A 21,036-nucleotide genomic window follows, 5' to 3' on the forward strand; every position below is an offset into this window, starting at 1 on the left:
ATCAGTGGAATCTCATTTAGGGAGAGCAGTTAATCCTGAATTTATGCCCTGTATATTTCTCATTGGCACAGTACCTTAATACCTTCCCATTTACTTTATGGATTTAGGGAATTTTGGCTGGATTTACAATAGAGATTCTGCACCAAATCATTCTAGTTATGGCCAAGGGATGGCAGTAAACAGCTTTCTTTCCCATAGAACCTGTCAGTTAAGGGGGGTAAAAATTGATTTCTTAGGAGAGGGAACAAATCACATAACCATTACTCTCCATAAAACAATAATGCACCTGACTGTTGAATATTGTGCACAGCTCTGGTCCTTCACCTCCCAAAGGATATGTAAATTTGGAACAAATTTATAGGGTAAGGGTAAAGGATGAACAAAGATAGAGAACAAGTTCCATACAAGACATGTACAGGAGCTCTCTAGTCTGGAAAGAGGTGAGTCTGATGGAGAGATGTGTAACATTACAAGGGCTCAGAGAAGGGGAACAAGGAATGATGGAATGATTTTCAAACATCTCTCATTATGAGAGCTGGAGCTGACAAATGAATCCCACATGTGACAGGCTTAAGAAAAGAAACAGAAAGAAGATAAAATGGTGCTTCACACAAGATATAATTAAGCCATAGCTATTCCTTGTCATGGGAGGATGTGGCAATTAAAATTTCCCATTAGATCAATGAGAGATGGGACAAAACCATGAAAGAAAAACATTAAAACCAATTAAATCTAAAGATAACAATTCTGGCTTGACGATCACTGAGTTCTAAACTGGGAGATGAGGAGAATCCTCTCTACAGATTTTGCTGTTCTTGTTTTCTTCCTTTGCAACCTGCTATCCCTCAGAGACAGGAAGTATTCTGTCCATCCTGTTCTGGCCTGATTTCCATGCCTGGAATGCATTGAAACACATTGCTACAGAGCTAAAAAGCCACTCAGCAAACCTAATGCCTAAATAGATATTTAGTCTCATATTTGTGTGCCAGATAGACAAACCAATCCAATCTCATTGTGCAAAACATATCACCAAAACCTGTGATTTAGGCAACACAACACAATCAGGCTGCAGTAAAAGTAATGTGGTCATTTGGCTTGTGTCATGAACCTAAAGGAGGGTGCAGACTTGGACACACATTGTATTGTCAGGTATAAAAATGTATTTATGTTTTCTGTTCAGGTGCACTGAAACAGGGATCCCACACAAACAGGAATATCCAGGCCTGGTTCTCTTACTCAGAGTTGGGAACCCGTTTCCAGATGGCTGAGCAGCAGCTTTGGGCTGACAGTGACACTGCAGAGCAGGATCTGAATGTAAATACAGTAAATATAGTCACAGCTAATGAAAATGAAACAAAGTAGTGACTAATGGCTCATTTAGTGCATAAATATTTATGATTTGACTGTTCTTATCATGGACTAAGTCCTGGAAGAATTTACAGTCTCTGCCCACAGAAGTTTTTATTCAACAAAATTGATGTGGAGACCAGCTTTGTTTGCTTCAAAGCAGTACAAAATATTGCTTTTCATAAATTTTCCCCATCAGGATCTGCATGAGATGGTGGATTAGATGTGAGGGCCTTCATTGAAGAACTCTTCTATCAGGAAAGACGTGACTGATGGGGAAAGAGCTGCTTGATGTGTAACCCACAGCGGATATGAGTTATTACAGCCCCAGCTGGAGAGCTTTACAGATCAAATGCACTTGATGCTGAAGGATGCTGGATCAATCACCCTTGATTGGGCCAAGATGGCAGCTGTCACGAGCACTTAGGAGCAGAGGGCAGGGTATCCCTGCTCTGGGAATCACAGGGAAAAAACCATGGGAATGAGTGGAAGGGGTGGAAAATAATCTTTGGGCAGGAGGGTTAGGAAATGACAGCAGCAGTGGAGGAAAAAGCCATTTTCTGTTTAGACATAAATATGGTGAAGACATGCTTGAGACTGAAAATACAGTGGGGGCTGGTTGCTGTGGCTTGGGAAGTTTTGTGAAGCCAACTTGGTTGGAGAGCCCTTCTTAAACCAGCACAGTGCTCATGGGTGATGGGCTCCAGCACAGGTCTCACCACCAGCAGCCACAGCAGGGCAGAAAGTCTGTGCAAGGAATCCTCCTTGATTAAGAGAGATAAAACAGTGTCAGAAAGAAGATACAGGGTCTGGATTGAAAAACCATTAATGAAATCATCAGAAACACTCCTCTCATCTTCTGCTTTGTCATTCAAAGGATGACATTTTGTTCACAAGCATCTTTTGCATGAGCAGTAAGTCTGAGGACTCAGGAAATTCTTAATGGGATGTAGGACTTGTCATCTGTGTGCCAGTAATTCAGATGTAGTCCAGATTTTAGTGGGCTCCATTTTGATAACATCTGATAACACTTTGATGGCTTTTATGCTTTTTCAACTTGTTCCAGGTGGAGATGCACCCACATCACAAAAACACTGCCAAATAATGAATGCTAATTGCGTGTGTGGTGGCAGGCCCAGCACAGGCCAAGGCTGGGACTCCAGCTGGGAGCAGTCCCTGCAGTCCCCTTTGCTTCCAGGTTCCCAGCATACCTTGTGATCCGAATTTCCAGACCGCAGGGAGCATCAAATGGAGCATGTGTGGCTGCTGCATGCGATGTGAGTGTTTGGTGAACCCAGAAGGATGGGTCTTATCATTTAACCTGGCTCTCTTAAATAAAACACTCTTTGAAAATTTATTATTCTTATATATAAGTAACAACAATATTTTGTTGTTGTTGTTGTTATTACTATTAATAAGCAACTCCACAGGCTGCATTCAGCATGTTCTGCCAGGACATGCTATATTCTAAGTCCAACTTTAAGTATTTAGCTGGGGTATATTTCCATTTCTTCCTCACCTTATGCACCACTTATAAGTAGAAAAAATATTTTTCAAGCCATCTGACATGGCAGCCTGCATTTACCTACAGAGCAAGGGAGATGAAGTTGCTCAGGATAAATTTCAATTGTTTCTTAAAGTACGCAGCACAGATAGCAGTGGAAATATGAGGAATTTTCTCCATCACTCATACAGCAAATCATAGCTATGTGAAGACAGCAGATCTCTCATATATGAAGCCAATATTTTTAGGATAGCAGTCTGAGGTCGAAGTGCAAACCTTCATGAGCAATGGAGTCCATGAATGCATTGCTTGTACGTGCCAATAACTGATTGTCTGCACGTGGTTTTCATTAGAGAGTTTTAGGAAGTGCTCGAACAAATGTTGCTTGGCTTGTGTGCTTATGGGTTTGCATGTGAATCTGAGCTTTTTTATTCTCTTTTTTTTTTTTTTTCTTTGAGTTAAAAAATCAGTCTCTGAGTAGATAAAATGTAGTTCTTTTGAGGTTAGTTCAGGCTTTTTCAAACTGATGAAGTTCTCAGTGTCTGGCTGGGGGCAGAATCCTTCCAACACCGATCTTGTGCATAAAACTATATGTCTGTGCATTTTCAGGATGCACAAAACTCCAGAGGAAAAGGAAAGCAATGGGCAAGAAGGGAAAGGGAAGCAAGAAGAAAAGAGTAGAAATTTGACAGTGAAAAATGAATTTCCATGTTAAGCATCCACTGATGAGAAATCAGGGTAATGATGCTACCAACATCGATTCATTACATTATCTGCTTCCACAAACCCCTGCGTGAACAGGAAAACGGAGCGAGAGAACACCACAAAACCAGCAGATAAAATTGCCAGTGTTCTTGATGTGCTGCTGGAAGAGAGCTCCTTGATCTGCTGTGCTCTGCAGACTGTCATCGTGCTCTGATCTGTGCCCTGTGGGGGACTGCCACCCGCTCGCTGCCTTCTGTCACACGTGGCAAAAAGATCTGAGAAACAGAACCAGAGCTGCAGGCTGGGGTCCTCACTGTGGGTACCAGACACTCACTTTCTAATATTTTCCCCTCTTTACACTTTTCTTGTGGAAAGTAATAGCAGCTGTTGCTGCCAAAGGAATTTGGGAGTTTGTGGAATTCGGCTATGTATGAATCCTCCTGCTCACCAGCTTGATAATGCACATGGTTTTAGGCTGTTTGTGTCTCACACAAGCATCCAAACTCTCAGGAGAGCCCTGACTGCCTGGATTTCACTGAAGCTTAATGGATGGTCCAAATACAATTGCCAGCCAAAAGCTGCAAGTGTTTTCAAAGCAAGTCTCAGTGTAGGGTGGTATTTTTGGCTGAAGCACAAAATGCTGATGATGAAGAGAAGGCTTTTGGAAAGGCTTTAGCATTTCCACCTTTGAATAACCCTGTGAATTGAGCCATTCATGTCAGTAAGAAGGGAAGGAGCTGAAGGATAAAGCTCTTTTTGATTGTCCCATGCTGTCACTGTCACTTCTGACATGAGACATGCCAGGTCACACTGCTGGTGAAGGAGGGCTGGCTTTCTCCAAGGCTCATTCCAAGCTCTTCCATACCCCCAGGAGAGCACCAAACAGTGGTATGATCTACTTCAGACAAAGCAATATATGTAATTTTTTATAAAAAAATGTTTTTCAAACCGTTTAAATAAACTTGTGACAAGACAGCCTTGTACTTCCTGGGAATAAGAAATAAGAGAGCAAATGGAGGCTCATGAATTTTCCTTGGAGTTCAAGAGCAGGACATAATTTGCTGCACTAAGAAGTCTGATTTTCTGAATGGGTCTATAAATAGTGAATGCTTGGACTAACATTTGACAGATAACAGAACCTCTGTTCTGTCTTCCCTGTAAGAAATGGTTTTTACAGCAATTTTCTCTGCCAAGGAAATGAACACATTTTGTGCTCAAAGAGATTAAGGACTGGCATGGGTACATGTGTTTGCCTTCTAAAAAAGCCACTTATAAACGCTGTTTAAGAAGGAGAGGGCTGAATTCTGATCTTCCTGATATCCATGGCAAAGCTCACAGTGCTTTAGAAAAATCAGTTTGGAGAGAAGTGACAAATAGAATATGTTTTGCCATTAATCACTTTGATCTTGGTTTTAGAAGAGTCATTTCATTCCTAAACTTCCCTGGCATGGGAAGGTTTTTTTCCTACCAAAAACTGCCTAAATTACTGATTATTTGTCTTTTTTTCTCTTGAAAGGACTACATATTTTTCCAGGTCAGCAGCACTGACTCGGAAAATGATTACAGACTCTGGAGAAAAGGAAATTTCTTAATAAATCCAAGTTCTTCTTGACCAAAGCCAGACAAACATTGAGATGTGTTTTATACATACATTAAGCAGTCATGTGGTTATTAATTTGTTTTTGTGGCTATGTTTGCCATTTATTTTGAACAGAACTCCCTGTCTCAGAGTTTTCAGCATGTCCCTGCATCCTCAGGAAGAGCCTGAGAGTGACATGTTCTCTGGGACAGGGCTCATCCTGCCATGGGTCAGAGATTTAATTCTTCCTTGGAGAAGCATGGATATATTCCCTCTCCTGGCCTTGTTTTCCATTAAAGGGAAGCAGCAGCATCAATAATAACAACACTACAAACACAGCAGCTAAGATGGTCATTAAACTCAGTCTCCAGGTGACTTTAAAATAGATTTTAGGGATGATGTTCCAATAAACACTTTGACTTGAGCTTAATTGAAGTCCGGTGTTTTCAGAGTCAGGTATTTTATTTGTTCAATTATAGCTTTTACTGATGGGAGCGGGAAACCATGCTAGAAACTGTTCTCAGCATTTCAGTCTTTGGAAAAAGGTGTCATAAAAAACCATTAGGGAGTGTGTTCCTGTAAAATTCTCCAGCCTGCCACTCCACACATTTGAAGTGTCTGACTTTGGCAAACGCTTCTTTGATCTAAAATCTCACCTGCTTTTCAGTTTGAATAGCATCACCATGGGGCTATACAACCTTTCAGAGCAGCTCAGTTATAAATAAGGAGACCAAAAGGTTTGGTCCCTGACTCTGATTACACTTCCAGTTTCAGAGGGAAGCAGCTCTATCAAAGTCAGAAAAAATAATGAAATTATAAACCCAACGGGGGATTGAGGTCAGGCTCCTTGAATTCTGCTAATAATTATTATTTCTGGAGTTTATTATCCTTATTATGGCGGTTCCTTGGAGCATCTTAGATAAGGACTTTAAACCCCCATTTATCTGAGAGTTTCGAGCTGCATGCCTGCTGCAGAGTGCATCTCTGTAGCTAAAGCAGCCCTTATCACTTCCTGCCTGTCCTGGCTGAGCAAGAAAGAGAAACTCCTTATGGCACGTGCACAAATATGTGTCACTGGGTGATGGAGGGGATCTGCGGAGCAGCTGCGGCGCGTTTCAAAAAAGGGGAAACTCAGTGAAATAGGAGCTGTGAATGCAGAAGCCTCCTGCAACACCATGGAGTTCCATGACACAGGAAGTGTCTGCACTGCCCATCTGCCCTGCTCCAGCTGTGCCACTTCACCCCTCCAGCTGTGGTCAGCTCAGGGACACTTGGCATGGGCAACCCATCAGTGAGTGAATGCCTGACCAATGCACTGGCTTTGGGTGCTATAAATATCTTAAATATTATAAATATCTTTGTGGCCGTGTTTGTGGGTCCCCAGGATGAGGGAAGAGATGAGAATCTTGACTCCATGTATCAGAAGGCTGATATATTATATTATATTATATTATATTATATTATATTATATTATATTATATTATATTATATTATATTATATTATATTATATTATATCATATCATATCATATCATATCATATCATATCACATTACATTACATTATATTACATTATATTATATTATATTATATTATATTATATTATATTATATTATATTATATTATATTATATTATATTATATTATATTATATTATATTGCATTACATTATATACTAAAACTATACTAAAGGAAGAGAAAGGAGACATCAGAAGGCCTGCAAAAGAATGATAATAAAATCCTGTGACTGACCAGAGTCCCGATACAGCTGGACCTGGTCATCAAGTAGAAACAATTCACACGAGACCAATCAAAGATTCACCTGTTGGTAAACCATCTCCAGACCACACTCCAGAGACATCAGATAGTTATTGTTTACATTTCTTTTCTGAAGCTTCTCAGCTTCTCAGGAGAAAAATCCTAGCGAAAGGATTTTCATAAAATATGTCAGTGACATATCTTTATAAATATCTCTGTACATTAATCTCTTGGATAACTCTGAATGCTGAGGAAACAGGAGTCTGTCAGCCTTCAGACATTAATTTATCTTTCCTGATGATGGATAGCCCTCGTTCAAGGTGCTTGAAGCTGCCTGGAAAGCTGGAAAAGTGGTGTAACCCAGCACAGCAATAATCTGACAAGTACAGATCGAGGAAATCACTTTTCTTCTCTCCAGAGTGGGGGAAAAAATGTGATAAACTTGCAAAATTTCAAATCATCATCACATTTTATGAGGCTGGACTAGAAGGCACGTGTGTCAGAGAAGTACATACATAGGAGTGTTTATAGTCATATTATTATATTGCTCAGATTAAGTGATTTATAGTAAAAGAATCTGCACTCAGGGGTCCATGAGCATCACTTCTTCACAGGCAGGAGTTGCCTTAGGACTAAAATGAAACAGGTGCAGAAAAGAGATCAGTCAGAAAAGCAACCACACTTGAATGCCTGTTATTTTTGAGAAGACACTGAGACACTAATTGACCCTTACAGGAGATGTTTCAATTCAGAGCCCTCCTGCCTCACTCCCTGAAATATTTGTCAAAACTGTACAGAAAGATGCTCAGCTGCAAGAGAACTTCATAGCAAGAAGGGCTTGAAACAACATTATTTAATGAAAAAGAAAGAAGATTAAAGCAAAGCAGATTATAATGTCTGAGAGAAAGCTGAGTTATAACTGTCAAACCTGGGAGGGACATGAACTCCTGCAAGGCCCTCCCTTCACTTCTGCAGGTCTGCATGGCTCTCTGCAGACTGCAAAGCAAGGAGCATCCTTTCATCCCTTTAGCTCTACTGGGAGGTCTCTGGGTCCCTGCAGTCTGGGGAATACACCTCTGCTCCTTCCTGCAAGATTGACATGGGGATAACCTCTCTGGACTATTTGCCTTTATAAATTTAGTTTTTAGTCCCAGAGAACACAGTGAGTGAAGGGATGTTAAATTTGTATTTACAAGAGGAAAGCAATATGCACAAAAAAATGTCCACTTGAACTCACATGCTCTTAAAGCCTCAGAGCCTGTTAAAGCAAACAGGCTCTTCTGCAAGGAGCACCCTAAAAACAAACACTTTATGACTTTATAGCAAGCAGCAAGTGCTTAAATTCCTAGAAAAGCTTTCCAAGTAATGGTGTACTTCTGCACAGCCATGACTCAAAGGCTACTCTGAGTGAAGAATATGATTTACAGAGAATTTTGAGCAGGTGGATCAGCAGGTCATGTGTTTCATAGTGGATGTGTTCTACTCTCTGTGTATGTTATGCTGTCTTGAGGAATGAATCATTTGAATTTGAATAAGTCCTCAGGTATCCATCAAACATAACCTGGAGCTTCACAGCCAAGTGCCTCTCTCTTCCTGGAGGCTTTTCCTCCTCTGGCATGACCCTGGATCTCCATGGGGAGAGAACAAGGTGCTGTTTGCTTAGCTCGGGTAAATTCCCACACTCAGAGTAACTGACAACAAAACTCTCATTTTCTTCAATGGAAAACTGTAATGTGACTCCATCCCTGAATAATGCAGCTCCTGCCATTCCAGTTGTACTTCTGAAGTCTTTGCAGATGCTTTTCTTTCCATTCACTCAATAAGAGTGATGAAAAACTCTCTGTAGCTTTGCTTTCACAGCTCTGCTTCTCTCTGGAGTGAAGCAAATCTGTCCCTAAGCAGCTGCAAAAGGAAGGATAATGTGTGATAATGATCCCAGTCTGACCTCCACAATATTGATCCTGGCAGTGAGATTGCACAGATGCCTTCTTTGGTATTGCTGTGGAAGAGCTTTCTTCCTTATTTTATTTCTTAAGGATTCTGCTTTTCTATGTTTGAATGGTGATAATGGTAAATAAAATTCGTGTTGGGGGGGGGGGGAAAGAACTGATTAAGAGAAAATTCTCATTTTATTCCTGGAGGTAAGTGTGCTTTTTGCATTCCCTATGTTCACCTAAAGTTACCTGAAGATGCAAACACCTCATCTGTGTTTTTATTCCTCAGGCTTGCTGGGGATAGAAAATCCCTTACCCGAAGCCACTAGATGGTGCAAGCAGACCTCGTTGCTGCGGGAAGCCCAGCGCCAGCAGATGGCACGGCTGAGATGGACTCAAATCCTCCCGTTTGCTCTTCAGCCTTCCTCTGCCTCCGTAACCAGAGAACGCCTTGGAAAATTCTGTGCAACATCAGAACAGTGAGATTGTTAGCTGGGGACTTTAAAAGCACGAGGATATGAATGAAGTTTAGGAAGGAAAGAATAACAAAATACTTCACACGGAATAGTCAATCTATTATTGGGTTTAAAGCAAAAAGGGGCCACAAAGATCATTTGATGTGGTACCCTACATTTATTGTCACAGAGAGAGCACAGATTTTAAGATGCTTCTTGATCAGTTCTTATTTTAACATTCCTTTTAAACAAAAAAAAAATATAGGAAGTATTGAAAAATCTCAAATTTGTTGATCATGGCCAAATGAATGGGCAAACAGAGGCACAGAAGACTTGGAGCCCATAGGAGCTCAGGGCCAGAGCCAGAACCAGCAGTGGATCTGCAGTGCTGCTGCTCCCTCTGCTTCTCTGCAGTTCCTCTCCTGTTCCTCAGGAGGTGGAAAGAGTTTCCTGCAATGGAAATCGCTGCCCAAAGCAGGAACAGAGGAGGTGACAAAGTGTCAGTTCCTAAGCCAGGCCCACCCAAACCCACACGGGAGGCAGGCAGGAAAAACTGAGACCTGTGCAATCCTTGTTCATTCAGGGAGGGCAAAAGCACTGCCCACATTGCTCTGCATGCAATTCTGATGGCAAGAGAGACTGATGCAGAACAGGGCATTTTGTGCTCTGGTTTTTATTTTGCATCAATTTGGAAAAATGACCTAAAGGAAATGACAGCCTTCCTTGGCTTTATTTGCCCTCATCCATTGAAGTGTGGTAATAATACCTTTGAGGGCTGTGGCAAAGCCTAATATGCTGTTTGCTCACCATAGGATAAAAGATTTAATTAATACCAGAGGAGGAGCTAGATTCCAATTCTTTGTTCCCATAATTGATCTCTACAGGCCTTTCTAGCATTAGAAAAATGAACATCTCAGACAGAAAGATTTATTTTGAAGCTTATTGTCTTTCACTGACAAAAAATCACTGGATACACACACAACATTTTAAAAAGTCAAACCAAACCATCATCCATCACACTGCAATTAAAATAATGGTCAAACCAAACCCTAACAAAGCCAGAACAATGCTGAATTCAGGGTATGTTGGAAGACAGGGGAGCTCTTTAAAGTCACATCACCAAGCACAGCCCATGCACAGTTGGTGGTGTGAGATGGGTAACCACTTCAGGAACTCAGTGGGAAGGTGTTTGTTACAATTTCAGGGTCAGGAACAGAGAAATAAAGCAGATCTGATTGAAGGATACCCCGAATGCACAGGTTTTCTCTTCAGGCAGACCGGTTCCCCCTGCATTTCCCACCATGTCCATGAAGACAGCCAGTGAGAAGATTTTCACAACCACTCCTTAAAGCTGGTGTCACAACTCAGCAGTGCCAGGAGCTGCACTTGGTGACCCTTGTGAGTCCTTTCCAACTGAGGATATTCTAATCTATGAATACTGAATGCCACAATACATCCTGGATGTGAAATTTATGTCTCCACCCAGATTTCAGACCAAAAAACCATTCCTGAGATATCCCCCTCAAGGCACACTGTGCCTTTCCTCCTGCTTTGGAGCCCTGGTCTTTGATGGAAGCCTCCAAACATCATTTTTGCTTCCTGAGTTATCTCTGAAGCAAACTCTGCCATTTCCATCCCACTGCAGGCAGTGATTTTTCCTATTCTGCAGCCAGTCAATATTTGAATTGGCAGGAAGATGGGGTGTTTCAAAGGACAGATAATCTTTTATTTGTTCTCTTCCATCCTTGCTTATACTCGGCCCAGACTTCTGCTTAAATGTCTCCAGCTTCTCCTATTGTTATTTTTAGTGGAATTTAAGTTCCAGCGGTGGAGGCCACGGGACTTGAATCATTCCAGCCCCTGGTCCTGCTGGCATGGCTGATTATAACTGCAGCAGGCAGGTCTGATGCAAACACACCAAATGTCATCTCCTGCACCACAGCCCCATCCCAGAATAGCACCGACCTCACCACCCCTCCAAATGCTGCCTGGATGCTGAACTTTGCCTGCCCTGAGTGCAGGAGGAGGAAATGCAGTGCTCAGGGAAGGAGAGTGGCTGCCAGCAATGGCAACCAGCACATCGGGCATGGCTGATGGGGCTGTGAAGGAAAGGGGACGCTGAGCAGTGGTGACGTGCTCCTAAGTGTCATTCCCAGGCCATGGAGGGGACTGTGTGACCTTGGGGTACTTCCTGACAGGAGGAGGGAGGAGAATGGGTGCAGGTCCCTTTTGCTGTCCCTTTTGCTGTCCCCAGTGCTGCACCTGGCAGGGGTTTCTGTGTGTTTGCTTCAGGAGGAGAGCACAGAGCAGGGGCTGAGGATGCAGAGCAGATACAGCAACCACCGTGCCCTTCCCCTGTCCTCCCTGTCTGCCCTCTTCCCGCTGCCCTCACCTCCTCCAGGGCAATTCCCACATCCTTTCAGACAGAAACCCGGGCAGAAATCAGTGTGGCAGGGAGCAGCACGGCTTTACAGCCTGAGAGGGACAGGACAGGGCAGCATCAACGCAGAGCCCCTGGGGCTGCTCTGCAGATCCGGGGCTGAAACCCGACCCAAACCCACCTTACCAACACAGATTTGAGCAGAAATCAGGGCAGCAGGGAGCAGCATGGATTTACAGTCCTGGCTGTCCTGAGAGGGACAGGGCAGCACCGGCACTGAGCCCCTGCGGATGCTTTGCAGATTCAGGGCTGCACAGACGGGTGAAACCCACCCTAAATCCATCTTCCCCACACAGATTTGTTACTCTGGGCTTCCTCAGAGCTCTCACTCACGTTTGGCTGTGACCTGGGGCTGCAGCAGCCTCTGCTTTTCCAGGCTGGGGTGTTGGCAGATAAGAGCAATACACACCACAAGGGCTGCTCACACATGGAGGGAGAGCATGGACATGGACAGAAAATGAGCCTGTTATAGGTAAAAGTTATGTTAAATTAGGGTAAAGAGTTCAATTATATTGTATTAATTATGTTCTATTAATTGCATTATGTTAAGAATGGGGTTCATATTCATAACAAGCCCAAACATTCATTTTGCTGCCTGCCCAGTGAATGTTGCTTCTCTTGTTAGAAAAGACTGGCTGGAAAGCTGTATCAAAAGGCTCAAGGGTTATATCAGAGCAAGCAAATTGTTTTGGTGAGTATTAAGTAACATTTATCAATTATTTTTTTGGGAGAAACAAATTTTAAAAAGAGCAAGATCTGTTTCATAGAGTTACCTTTGAAATACCTATCACAAAAGCAGTGTGCTTTAATAAGATCATATATCCATAGGCAATTCTTGGCAAAGCTTACAGGACCCAGAAAGGAAATGTTAACATTTAAAAGATGTCTTTGTTGCTGTTTAACGATCTTTGCTATATATTTCAGACCCTACTCTCTTTCTGGCTCTACAAGTTGTGTATATAAAACTGACAAATAGAAACAGAAACATGTTATCTGTGCAATCAAATTGGACTAACCACACACAAAAGGGTTTCTAATATTACCAGCCTTTTACACTGAATGGATTATTGTCTCACAAAGAAATTCAGCTGGATTACAACATTTGATAAACAGCAAGAAGGGGAGTGTTCTCCTTGTGCAATACCCATGAGGAGCAGTTCCAGCTCCAGGATATTGTTCTGCTTTTGTAAACATTTCCGAGGCAGCCCTGCTGAATGGTTGGTGGCAGTGCTGTTTGTGCTCAGGTGCAGTGTAACAGCCTGCTCAGCTCGGGGTGCCTGATGGAGGTGCTGCAAAGGGCACCGATGAGCCCCTGTTGGGGCTGGCTCTGATGCGGAGGGAGCCTGCAGCCCCAGCCAGGCACTGGGAGTGCTTTATTTTTTTATTTATTATTTAGTTATGCACTGCATAACTAAATAATGGAAAGGCAATTCCTGCCCTGAGCAACACCTGATTACTCCAAACAGCACAGGGAGGGCTGCATGCAGGAGTGCAAGGGGGAGCGGCACTGCCTGGGGTCAACAGGCAGCGATTTCTGTGCGCCAGGATCTTTGTACTCTTTGGGCTGGGGGAGGATGACAGAGTTTATTTAATTCTTCTTTAGAGAATATTTTCGGTGTCAAGAGCAGCAGAAGAGGAAGGGCAGCACATTTATTACCAACATAACAAGTGTGAGATCAGCAGGGGAGCATCCTGAAGCTGGCAGAGAGGAGCCCCAGGCCCACCCTGAGCCAGGCCTTTGCAGCAGCCTGGTTACTCTGCTGTCACGGGACACAGCCCTGCACTTTCCAGCAGGTGCAGGAAATGCAATTAGTTGCTATGGATATTGATCCTGCCTTTGGAGTCTAACTTTGAAGTTGGTTTGGGTTATCTGAAAAACAAAGATGTGGCACGATGCTTTGCCTTCACTAGGATTGCAAATTATTTCTTTTATCCTAGAATTTTCCTTTTATTGCTTTGCTTTCTCTCTTTTATTTATTCTTGTGAAGAGACAGTCTGTGCAAATATTGTGATTTGAAAATAGAGGCAATGGAGACAGCCTATTGAAATCTCCTTTCATGTAGATGCAGGCTCAAAGCAGAGCTAAATCAGAGTTTTTTGGTTGGTTTTTTTTGCAAAGAAGTGGGAGCACCTGATTGTTTTTGACAGAGAAATCATATGGAAAGAAAAACATAGTATTTAATTGCAAGTGAAATTCTAGAAGTGTTTCAAGGTACAATTTGATCCAAACTGAGACTGCAAACAGCCCAGAATTCAGATGCTCAGCTTATAGAAAAAAAAAGGCTATTTAGAAATATCAAGATTTGAATTTTGAATTTCCAGAACACTTGAAGATTGCAAGAGCTTGATCCTCAGATCCTTGGTTTGCCTGTGTCTTTAAGTTATGAGGGATCTGCTACTATATACTTACATGAAAATCTAAGCAAAAACAGGAGAAAGGTTTTACATTTTAAAAAGCATTATTTAATTTAGGAAATTAAAAATATTTATTTCAAAAAAATAATCAGTTACATATATACAGTTTTGAAAAACTGCCCAGGAGGTGAAAAAGGTCATTAATATTTTGGTGCTTCATATATCTTATCAGAAGCTTTTCCTTATGGTGACTGTTCACAATGTAGAATTTCAAAAGCATGTTAAATTTCCTCTGGAAAAGGATTTTAAATCAGAAATCAGGAAAAGTTATTGGGAAGAACATCATTACACAGAAGTCAACTGGCATCACTCCTTCACCTTCTCTATTGCAAGCAATCTAGTTGGTTAATTATAATTATAATTATGGTTATAGATAAAATTTGCACCTTTCAGTGGATATATCTTACCTGGATTCCTCATGGAAAAGGCACAGAAAGAGAAGGAAAAACTGAATGAAGAAATGCTCTCCTGTTAAAATCCAGAGCCTTTTTCCCATGTCAGGGCTTTAAATAATGAATTAAGCCAAAGCAGATATTCATCTTTAGTACAAGTCAGTGTGATGCTCAGTCCATTTCCCTTTCAGTCTGGAATATGTGGTCAAAATGGGATTTCTGCTTTAAATCTGCATATAATTCTCGTGTGAAGCATCTGTAATGCCTTGATTTTGTCCCACTAACTTCAGACATTTCTGAAAAGGCAAAAACAGCTTTCTTTATGTAAGAATTTCCTTTAATAAAAACCAAAAAATCCTAGCCTGTAAACCTGGGGCTGTTTATTATTCATAAAGCTATTCTTGTCCATAACTTCTCACATATGATGGGAGTCCCTAGAAGCTAAAAATCAGAAAATCATGTTCAAATATTCACCAGCACAGAGTCATAAAACACAGTGAAGGCCCTGAAAGTTGGAGGGAAGAGGCTTTGAACGTGGTTCTCCCTTAATTTAGCTGAATGAAGCAAACAAACATTTGGAAAATGAAAATGAAGAAATCAGATAACGAATAACAATAAAGGCTCATTAAAACTTAGACGTGCGCCCCTCAAATATAATTACCTTTAATATGATTTCATCAAATGTCACACTGAAGAGCTGGAAACTCATAATGGTGAAACACTTTTCATCAGCGAGGAGGTCTCACCGGGCTCTATAAATATTGACAGTGACTCTTCCTGCAGGGAAAATCTGGTGCCTGGAGATGTTTAATGTGATAGGGAGCCCAGGCAGTGTCACAGGGGGTGCAGGTGGGGCCCCTCCACCCCACACCTGCAGGATGGAAACCTCCACCCAAATTCACATTTGGGATGCTGAACGTTTGTCAGATCTGAATATCTAACTGTGCAACCTCCCTCCCCTAGAATGTTTAAACTTCACAAGGATTTACTGACCTGCCCTGGGTCCAAACACCGGTTGTGGTGAGCTGCCCTGTAGAGCTAGAAGGATTTATGACTTTGGAAAAGCTGTTCCTAAATATTTGCTGTGTGATTGGCTTTGTTTACACAGGCAAGTGGAAGGAAAAATGATATAAAACTGTGTAAACTTTATAAAACTTTAAACTATATATAAACAATATGCTATTAACTATAGTATGTAACTATATAACTTATATACTATAAACTATATAAACTTTACATAACTTTTAGAAAAAGCCAGCATTATGTTTATTATATAAATAATACACATTTATAATATAAATAAGCATTTCTTAATTATGTGATTATATATTATAGACGACATATATTAATTTTTCAATTATTTATTATATAAATATGTGTTAATTATATAAATATATGTTTATTATATGTTTATTATATAAAGCCAGGATTGCATGACAAAGAAGACACTCCATGTCGCAGAATCCTGATTTTACATAAGTTCTCTTTCCTTTCCAGAAAGGCAAAAATGGTATGGAGTGAAAATTTAATACCTTTGATGTCATGCACAGAGGAATCCCTTCACTCCATTTGCAGAAATACTCTCCTGCTCATGGACTGCTCCCTGGATAAAGATGGATGTACTGAAGGTTTTTAAAGTGTTCAGCAAATCACATTTTTCCATTTCATGGCTTCTGTGGTCTTATCCATTGTGTTTGCATTCTGCTATATTAAAGAAAAAAAATATCTCTTGTTGCCAAACTAAGCCTTTTTAAGGCTGTCAGGAAAAGCTCTGGCTTCAGCTTACTTTTCACAGTTCATGGCTTCAAATGCATCTTTACATTCAGCACTGGCTCTGTTATTTGTAGTGAACTTTTCAATACCCAAGGCCTGAATCTCTCCCTTTATATTTAGTGACCTTTTCAACACCCCAGGACCCTGAGAGGAGGATTGGTGCTGACCAGGGCTCTTGGTGACTGAGTGAAATCTCATCCGAGAGCTGCTCCAAACTCCCCTCTCTAGGGGGACCTTGCTGATCTCTTTTCTCCCCTGTGGGAAGGCCGATGGCATTGTTACCCCTGCACTCCTCCTTTTCCACCTGCCAGACACCACCATGGAGGTTCCATGGAGGAATTAACCACCCGTTAATTCCTGGTTTTAACCATCTCACACCAGGCCAGCTTCGCTCGTCTGTTGAGTTACTTGGATAAAATGGCAAAAATGAAGGCATCTGAGAAAGTGCAGGTATAAAGAGATATTCTGTTGAACTGCTTTCCCCTGGAAGATCCATGGAAATCCTCCAGCCCATGTACCAATGAGGGCTCATCTAGGGCTCCTGTGGCTCTAAAATGCTGTCACTAACACACCAGGGAAGTTTTGAGCCTTAAAAGTGGAACTTCACATGAAAATATGCAGCAAGATCACTGACAGCCAGAACTTTCTTCACTGCTTGGAGCCCTCTGGCTCATATTTGCTTCCTCTTTTTCTGAATGCATTCAACACAGCTTCATGCTTTTACTCGTTGTGTTCCCCTGGAAAATGTCCATAAAGACACCAGGAAAAGCTCAATCAATATAGATTTCCATTTGCAGTGCATACATTATATAGTTTTTTTAGTAGGATTGAAAACAAAACTGCAGAGCTCAGTTTATCAATATATTGTATCCACACCTGCATATAAATATATGTGTTTATACATCAGTGTGACATTACATGTCCGAGCTCATGGACCTCTGCACATACAACAAAATTATCTATCACATTAAGACTAGACAAGACTCACAAAAGCTTGAAAAACTGACAGGAAACAGAAGGGAGCACAGCCAGTTTTGATGGCTTCTGAAAATAAATAGTAAGCTTTATTTTCAATTTACATACCACAGGCCACACATCACATCCATGGGCAAACCCCACTATAGCCAATGGAAATATATCCATTAACAACACCAATTTATTCCCCTTTCATTTCAGGCTTCTACAAAGCAAACTAAAATATGAAAAAAAAAGCAGGATTTATGCTGAGGGAAATAAATTCTTTAATTTGAATGCATTGATCAGGAATGAATAATTTGCCCCATGTTTTGGGGTCATTAGTGTGGGAGATAGAGCAGTGCAGTGCAGTCCAGCAAAGTCTAAGTTTAGCAGTGATATTTCTCATAGAGCATGAAGCTAATTAGTCCCTAAGAAAATTCCCCCTCAATCCCTTGTGGATTTTTTTCTGGGAAACCTCAGAAAGTCAATACAGAAGTCCCTCTTGATGCTATGCACTTCTAGTTAACTCTTTATTTTTCAGTGTAGGACCAGGATGAGTGTGGCAGTCTTGAAGGTTGCTCACTGATAAATACACACCCTTTTCTGGGCTCTATAATTGCAGCCATTAATAAGGAAAAAAATGGGGAGGTTTGTCCTGCTTGGATTTTCTATTGCTAAAGCCACTGCTGAAGGAAAGAGGGTGTGTAAGAATCCCAGGATTTGCACCATCAGGCCTGGGCACATGAACATCCACCAGCACATGAGCACTGCTGATAAATACACCGTGGATTTCAGTGGATCCCCAGGGAAACCAACAGCTCTACTCACAAAAAAGCAAATTATTGTACCCCAGTTTTCTGCTGTTTCCTTCACTTCCCTTCCCCTGTTCTCCTTCTATCCTGCCCTGCTTCCCATGCCCATCATTAATTCTGCCACCTCAAAGGCTTTTGGAGAACAACCATTATGGAGACATTTCTGCCAAGGGCAGCCCAGACCAGGAGTTCCAGCCCTGTTGCAAACTCACAATGATTTTCTTAGCACTGACATGGCTCCCTTTCATTTGAGCAGCTGTAAAAAATTACAGGCTCTGAAATCTCTGTGTATTGTTCCCTCTGTGAGTGGCAGGGATGTGCTGGAGCCAAGTTCCCTTCCATATGTGTAAACTGCTCTCCCCAGGAATACTCCTGCTAACTCTGCTCTAACCAGCCACTGCCAGATTATTTCTAGGCTTTAAAAAGATTTTCTTCAACCAAACACATTTAGGATTTTCTAATAGCAATTTAAACCTAATCTGAGAATGCCTGGAAGTGGAAAATGACTTCTACATGCTGGGGATAGTGTTCCATTACCAGTAATTTATTGTCTTTAAGAGCATCACTGGAACATTTATTGACACAACAAAACACAGACATTTCTGGTTTATTGTAAAATCTCATTGTGCTCAGCCATTTGTGACTAAGCACAGCAGTGCAATTTGTACTCCCAGGCAGGGCTTCCCATTTTTCCAAGTGTGTTTAAACTCATATGAAAATTATACGGTCCAAGGGACAAAAAAAAAAAATCTCCTGTTGGAAACCAGAGTAAAACCACAAGCTGTATTGGTGGAAGAAAATCAATTAAGATCTTTAGAAAGGAACTTGGCTCAAGAAATTTACTGCAGCATTTCCAGTTGTGTATGCTGGTATCTAAGAGATTGTGACTGGTTTGTTGAAGCAAAGGGTCTCAGTCATTTTAGATTGTAAATAATGGTTTTCTGTGTTAAGAATTCAACAAACTCATGTAGGATATAAACTTAGTATTTTTCATCTTCATTGACTCTAGAACAGATATTTCAGAGAAATACAATTTCTAATTAAAAGTTACACAATAGGAAATGCTTTTTAAAAATACTTATATATTTATAATTATTGCTAAGACATTTTAGATTGAGTCCTGCAGAGTCACATCTTGAAGTCAGGGATTAAACATGTGGGTAACTTTTAGGTCTGTCAGAGTGCTAGAGTAGAAATCTTTGAATTTCATCCTTTGGCAGTGGGAGATCCTGAGTGAGTCACTGGCTGAGAGGTGCAGCTCACGCACCCCACATTTCACTGATGTTCTACTGCACTGTTCAGAGCAGGCTCAGAACTGAATTTTGTAAGGATTCAATGAGCTGTTCAATGTCAATTTTTAACCTTCAAATATTTTAGAGGCTCTCGTGCATTTTTATTTTGAATATATGTATTTCTTGGTAGATTTCACCAATCAACTTGACCTCTATCACCTACCAAAAGAAAAGCCCATTGGCTTCTTAGGTTTGCTCCTACTTGCAGATGTAGATGGGTGGCAGAAACCTCTTCTTCTGCCTTCCCCTCTTTCCTGTAAGACCAGGAGATTTCATGTAAAGCCTTGTCCTGTAAAACTAATGTGATTTTCTCCAGAACAGGCAGTTAACATTTCTCATTGCCTGCACTTAAATCTACCATATTGCATAAAGCTCTGAAGAGATTTCATTTATGCCAGCAATATAAATAAGGCCATACAAAAGCTTTTTGTCCCCAAGCTGATCTAGTATCTTTGTTCCTGCATTAGAGTTGTTTGTTTTCTTGCAAGCTTTGACTGTTTCTTTGTGCTCTTATCCCATAATTATTTCATTAGGACCCATGAGGCTGCTGCATCAGCAGAGCCCATTCAGCCCAGGTGTAGCTAAAATGATAATCTGTGGGAAGCAATCACAGCATTCAGCAGCCTGCAGGTCACACCTGCTCAGGGTGGTGGGCTGGTTTTGCATTATGAATTTTCCACAGGGTTTATTCCAGGATAATACATTTAGAGGTAGGTCTGGCAGGCAATTCAACGATTTTAGAGTGGATTCACTTTTCACGATGGATAGGATTTGCAATTAAATCTTAATTAAGTAAGGCAACTTTTTTGAAGCCTCTTTCACTGATGATTGTGTATTTGAGGGAGTCTACTGTGACATCATAATTCTTAAAAATGTCAGATGAACCTTATTTTTTAAATTCACACTTAACTTGCCCTTTAAAAAAACAAAGCTACAGCTTGATTTAGCATTCTTAAAGCCAACTGCATTTAAAATGTGTTAAAGAACAAGGAATGTTGTTCTCCACAAGAATTCCCAGGGTGAGTGGGTTGTGCACCATTATCCTGAATTACTGATCTTAGGCACACAAATCCCTTTATGTACCTGAGTCTGTGACCACAAACTCATCCTGCATTCTCAGTGCTGAACATTTTTCCTTACAAAAGGAGCTCACAGTTGGTGCCTGGAGGGAGCTGTGTTTTCCTGCAGAGCCACCTGGAAGACACCAGTTTCAAAGACATGTAGGCAGTCAATATAAACACAATTCACGTGCAATGACTGAATTCCTCTGAGCTCCAGGGATAAGAAGGACCTTTTTTTGTCAGAGGCTTTTTAGCTTCAGACAGATTTCTGAAGAAAATAATTAGATTTGTAAAACTGAGAGCAGCATTTCTCCCCATTGATCACAGAGCTAAGAGTGGCCTCAGGGCTGCGTTCACTCCAAAGGGAAAACCAGCTTGGAAAGAACAGATACAACAAGGTGTTATTTGGCTCAGTTATTTTCCAGCTTTTAATGTGCTTGGCAGAGCCTCTTTTTCTTGTCAGATGAAGCATGTCAGAGGCAGATCTCTCCATCACTAACCTGTGGTCAGTAACACCAGAGTGCTCAGACAAAAAGGAAATGCCATGGAAATGCTGAAAATAGCTTCCCTGGGCACCTTGCAAGGTGATGGTTCTCCTGGACAGCTCATGAGCAC

Source organism: Zonotrichia albicollis, chromosome 7 (assembly GCF_047830755.1).
Source record: "Zonotrichia albicollis isolate bZonAlb1 chromosome 7, bZonAlb1.hap1, whole genome shotgun sequence".
Lineage (NCBI taxonomy): Eukaryota > Metazoa > Chordata > Aves > Passeriformes > Passerellidae > Zonotrichia > Zonotrichia albicollis.